General features: G+C 35.6%; 1 protein-coding gene across 2 annotated transcripts in view; it reads right to left on the reverse strand.

Moving 5' to 3' along the window:
* Positions 1-1,495, reverse strand: part of LOC102236311 (collagen alpha-1(XVII) chain) — an 18,990-nt gene extending 17,495 nt beyond the window's left edge. For both annotated transcript variants that reach the window (XM_023333743.1, XM_023333742.1), the window contains exon 1: positions 1,394-1,495. The gene's annotated coding sequence lies outside the window, so the exon portion shown is untranslated. The remainder of the gene's footprint in view (positions 1-1,393) is intronic.
* Positions 1,496-6,000: the final 4,505 nt, after the last annotated feature.

A 6,000-nucleotide genomic window follows, 5' to 3' on the forward strand; every position in this document is an offset into this window, starting at 1 on the left:
AATTTTTGTTATTTAGTTTAATTTCTGCTGGGAATCTCAGGATTTTACAGCAGGGACAAAAACTCCAACTGTTTCTGTTACAGTTTTCTGAGATAATTGTTATTGTCCAACAAAAAAAATTACATACAAATAGATAATTAAATTATATTAAATGTACGTCAGTTCATACAATTTTTCTGACTTTTTGCAAACCACATAAACATTAATCAACTAATAACTAACTAACTAATACTTAATTAGATTATTTAAATGTCTGTTGTTAGTAAAGAGTGTATTTGGAGCTCATTTTTATGTTCTGTATTTTATTTAATTTTTTTTGTATGTTTTAAAGTATATACAATATTTTAGTTTTGTTTTTTACAGCATCTATAGATAATTAAATGTTTATGTTGCATTTCTGACATTAATTGCTGTTAATGGAGAGTTTTGACAGATTTGCTTTCTAATACAAAATCTTATTTAAACTCAGATTCTTAGTGATGTAACAACCAGCCGATTTTAAAGTTAAGTTTAAAGTTTTGTCCTGATTTTAGTATGAACAACCATCTGAATCCCATTTTTCTGCACAGTGGTGATTCATTTTGTTTTTCCTTTTAGCTCTGAAAAATGTTCAGTGTTGACATTTTTCTACTTAAATTTAGAAAAATAAAAGATTTATTTATTTTTCAGATTATTTTTTAAAACCTAGACTAAACTTTAATAGTTTTTATAGATTTGGTTAATTAAAAAATAAGTTTATTATAAGATCTTTTGACATCCTGAAGGCAATTTCTGCTGATAACAACCTGACATGTTATTAGTGAACATTTTTAAACCTGCTTTTCTTAAAAATATAACAAAGTAAAAATATTTAAATATAAACATCTTTGTACGCCACCATTGATTCATTTCTCCAAGCAGGTTCAGATTTTATATAAAAACACAGAAACTATGTCTTGTCAGATTTAACTTGGCATTACAAAATACAACTTGTTCAGCTTTATTCTTAAAATTGATCATAAATACAATAATGGCCCTTTTGATTTAGTTTCTATTGCTTCTGCAACATTCAACTTTATGTCATTTATTTTTGGTGTTTAACTTTTTGCTAAAATCAGTGATTGTTTTTACTGTTTTATAAAGTCATTTTTGAAGTGTAAAATTTCATACGATATTGTTATAATAACATTAACTTCTTGCTTAAATTTCCCATAAAACCTCATATTCACTTTAACTTGTGTTTGCTTCTAATTTAAAATTTCCATCCATCTTTCCTGATTTTTATTTAAATATTTTTTTGCTAATGAATAATCTGTTTGAAGCAGAACTCATTCATCAGTGATCCGGCGCTTTCAGGGGTTTTACGTAACAAAATCACCTGTTATTGCATTAAAACATCTGCGGTTGAGTTTACCTGTTAGATCATTTCTGCAGCGTTTTCCCGTCCAGCTCCTCTCCTCTGACCAGACAAGGGAATAAAGACGGAAAGTCCAGGTTCTCCGTGGAAACAACGTGCAGCTTCTGGGATTCACATAAGCCTTCAGAGTTTTTGTATTTAGCTTTCTGTGACTCATAGCTTCAGTCGACAAGTTCTGACAGAGGCTGGAGGTTGGGGGGTCGCTGCTGCAGCCCGTGGCAGGCTGGCAGGAAAATAATGGCCCCAGGCTGAAAGAAAGAGCAGAAGATGATGAAAGTGATGAGACAATGAGCTTGTACTGCTCTTAAATGACTTCTGTTTGTCTGAGGTTAAGATCGTGTTTGAGGTTTTGGAGATGAAATGGAGTCTTTAAGGACAGAATCAGTGAGACAAAGAGCTGCAGTTTGGGAGAAAAGGAAGAAAAAATGTGCATGTTTTTGGCTTTGCAGAAGCAGTGAGGCGATCTGAGCTCAGTTCAGGTTTGTTTTTGTTCTTCTCAGTGAAGCTGGCAAAAACATTTCTACACAATACATTCCAATTACTCAATAATAAATGCAAAAAAAATAATTTTACATTCAAAAGCAACAAAATAGTTTGGTTTAGATTGACAAGATTCAATTTGGCAACAGAGAAGTTGCCTTGTAGATGAATTGTGCCACCATCGTTCTTCAGGTCTGGCGTTGGGACCAGTGGACACTTGAAGGTGTAACAGACATTGTGTCATTTGCACATGGAGTTATAAAGAGTGTGCTCATCCATCCATTGTCTGTGTCCACTTATTGCAGTGGTCAAACAAATCCATTTCCTCCTCAGTTCTTCAGAAAAACGTTGCTGCGTTCTCTCTGCAGAGACTCTCCTGAGGTTAAGGCTCGTTGTGGTGGACCTCTGTGGAGGGATGTTGGCCAGTCTGCTTTGCAGAAAACATTTTATTCAGGCAGGCTGGATTTCAAACATGAATGAACTGCTTAAGTCCAGACTTTGACTAGGACACTCCCTGCGGGGCTCCTCTCTAGCATCTTTGAGGATCTCTAAGGGCTCCCGACCCACGGTGTCCGCTGTGGTGTTGTTGGTGGAGTGATACTGGAATCCTCCATTTTAAAACAGTAAAACATCCAGCTGCATTAAACGCAACACTACCTCAGACACACATGCAAACTCCAGGCACAACCAGCTCATACACAAACACTCCAAATGATTGAAGGTCAAACAGAAACAGGCTCCTGTTATAACAGAATGGCCTGTCTACTCTGATGCTAGATGGAGACTTGACTTAATGAATCAATCACGCAATTAGGATTCCACCTTCAGATATACGTTTTGTAAGCAAAACTGCCCTGGGACATGAAGACGACCAGCTTCTGGTACAGCTGTAATATCAAGACAGGACATGAGGAAAAACCAAACAGAAAGAACAAACAGAATTTCAATCTTTTAATTCTTCAGTCCACAGGAGATTTTTCCCTGAAAGTTTTGGGGTCACGGCAGTAGTGAAGGGTAAAGCAAGCGACCCTCAGATGAGTCTCTGATAGAAAATCTGTCAGATTTCACAGAGATGGAGTTCTACCTGCTGAAACAATCCTGACCCAGTTTCAGCCAACACTGTAACTCATTGCTTTGTTTCTTCTGCTAAAGCTAATGACCAAAAACTTTCATCTAGTTTAAGAAGTAGAAAAATGCACAAATTTACAGCCTAAAATGTTTTAACCATCAGATGAACCAGAATCAGGAAGCAGTTCAAACTTAAACCTTAACATGAAGTAAAACTTTGAGTTTATTATATTACTTTAGTTCTTGTTAATGTCATTGATACTGTCTATTCTCAGTTAAAAACAATAAAAAATAAAATAAACCACAAACAATAGGATTAATATCCAGGCCTTATCCCAGTCTGATACTCTGGATCTGTTGCTCCAACTTGTCTGAAATCTGAATAAATTTTTCTTTGACAGGACGTTTCAACACAGTTTGTTAATTTAGGACAAATCAAATGATCCTGGCTGTATTGAACTCAGTCAGGTGGAGTTTTATCCAGCCAGGATGAAGCTGTCACTCTCCTTCGCCTCCATGATGATGTTTTCCACCCCAGACCCATCAGAGAATTATTAATTCGAAGGAATCGTGACTGAGTGCCATTTGGACTCATACCCAGCAGCTAAATGTTATCTGTCAGGTATAATTTGTCCTGGCAAGTTTGGATTCAGACCCACATTCTTGAGAGATTGGTGGATGAAAAATTAGAAAAAAATCCTGACGCTCAAACAGAACTGATGGAAATTTGAGCTTCTGAGTTAAAAGATGAAATGTTTTCATCAGTTATGACCAAAATGTTCACCTGCTGGATGGATCGTGTTCAGGTGTCCCACGGCTCCTGGAACATGTTTTATTAGGTTTTCTCTGGGGGGCAGAGTGTGAGTCAAAATCAGGCAATAAATCCTCCTCCTCTTGTTCCAGAAGCCCCCGAGTTTAAAGATGTTTCAGAACCAAAGCATCCAGAAGCTTTCATAGTTTACACCCGGTTACAGACCTGCTGGGTCAGGAGAACTCATTGGTGAGCCCATATGGGTCCCATAACGCAGTGCATATTACACTGGCTGAGGGCTTCTAATTATTTAGATCAATTTTTACTTTTCAGGGTGAAATGATCATGAAACAAAGCAAAACTAAAACATTGAAAACATGACCTGTTCAAATCTAAATTTATACAGATTTTTCTATAATCCACACAGGATTATTGTTACATATATCCTGTCCAGGAGTGATGCTGAAAAAACTGACTCAGCGATTTGTATATTTGTATTATCACTTTGTATTTAAAATAATCTGTTGGTTTTAATCAGTTTTTTCTGTAATCCACAGAGTCTCACTTTTGAGGGAGTGATGCAGAAACAACTGATACATGTGTTTGTAGATTCTTTATTCTTTTAATTTTATTTAAAATTTATATTTATGTTTATTATATTTTATTCTCTGTGCTTGTTTACTTTAATCTGAATTTATGGTGCTTTTTCTGTAATCCACATGGACTCGTAGTTTGTTAGATTCTGTCCAGGAGTGATGCAGAAGAAACTGATGTTTGCATTTTTAACTTCTAATCTGAAATACTACAAATCATAATTTGAAATGTTGTTGGAAAACATGGATGCAATGATATGAAAATTCAAATGATCAATACTTGAAATGAATATTGTCTGTAATTAATTAAGATTTGCACAAAATATATTTCATTATTCTTTTGACACTGTGAAAGAAACAACTTCACCTCTGACGTTGTTTCTCTGCTTCAAGTTAAGCCTCACAATCCGGCAGCGCCTCGTTGTCACATGACCAAACAAATACCGTTAATTTTGTATTTCTTATCTATTTATTTTTATTCTTTAAATACCAGAATTGCCATGTGAATTAATATTTGTATGTGTCTGATGATTTCTTTGTTATTTTCTACAAATCGTACTAATTGTTATGACCAAACAGTTACTTGGTGATTTCATAACCTTTTTATCTGCTTCCCGTTGCTCGTGTGATTGTTCCCCAGAGGTTCGGCTCGCTCCGTTTCTCTGGGCTTGGAGGCGCCTGAGATGTGGTGGAACAGCCCAGTTTCCAGATCTCTGCAGACAGAAATGGGCCGGGCTCTGATTTTATGTGATGGTATCAGTGATTTTAGAGAAGCTCATGGACAGAAGTATTATTAGACGTGTTTGCAGGGAGAACGGGACAAAATATCATCTCAGTGATAAAACAGGCATGATTTCTGTTGGTGTTTGCTACGGATAAGAAGAATTTTGAAACTATTGAAGGAACTCAGGTCTTGGACTCATTTGAAAAACTCTCCCTGTTTTTTCTAATAGACTCAGGTCTGACAGTGAGAGTTTCAGCAATAGTGGGTATTGAGGTCTAACGTGGGTGGAGAGCTTCAGAGAAGCCACAAGGCAAATCAGGTGACAGCTTTGACCTTTAGCCCTCACATCGTAGGCAGAAGGAAGATAAATCAGAGAGATGAGTCGGTTCTGACTCATCTGAAGGAACGCAGCAGCAAAGGAGACGAGGCTCTTCTTCAGATTTTGATATTGCTGAATACCGGACATTTATTCTAAGCTACATTATTAACATTAATTTACTTTTTTATTATTATATCAGGACTATCATTGTCGTTGTTGCTGTTTTACATTAAAACTACTTTTTTGATCTGTATTTGTAATGGAACATAAGCCTACAATATTTTTTCACAAGATATTATTCCTTGTTTTGTGTACAAAAGAGTCAAAACCAAAGGTATAAAACATGTGTTTAGCTATTCTGTATTATAAAAAATATAATCATTTATGTTCCAAATTATTTATTTCTGCCACTTCTGCTAGTTTTAACAAGTTTTAATTAGTGTATACCAATTGAACAATTGTTAAGTACAACATCTTATTTGATCTTATTTTAATAGGTCTCAAAATTTTGTCCAAAGCAATTTTATTTTATTTTCAAGGAGTCATTGAAAAAAAGCTATATTTCTCACTAAAAAGTAACTCCACATATTAAAGCACCGTAAAGTTTACTGTAATAGGCTGCGTGAACCAGCAGGTGGCGGTAATGCAACTCCAAACCAACCACGAAAA

This window comes from Xiphophorus maculatus, chromosome 5, assembly GCF_002775205.1.
Source record: "Xiphophorus maculatus strain JP 163 A chromosome 5, X_maculatus-5.0-male, whole genome shotgun sequence".
NCBI classification, from domain to species: domain Eukaryota; kingdom Metazoa; phylum Chordata; class Actinopteri; order Cyprinodontiformes; family Poeciliidae; genus Xiphophorus; species Xiphophorus maculatus.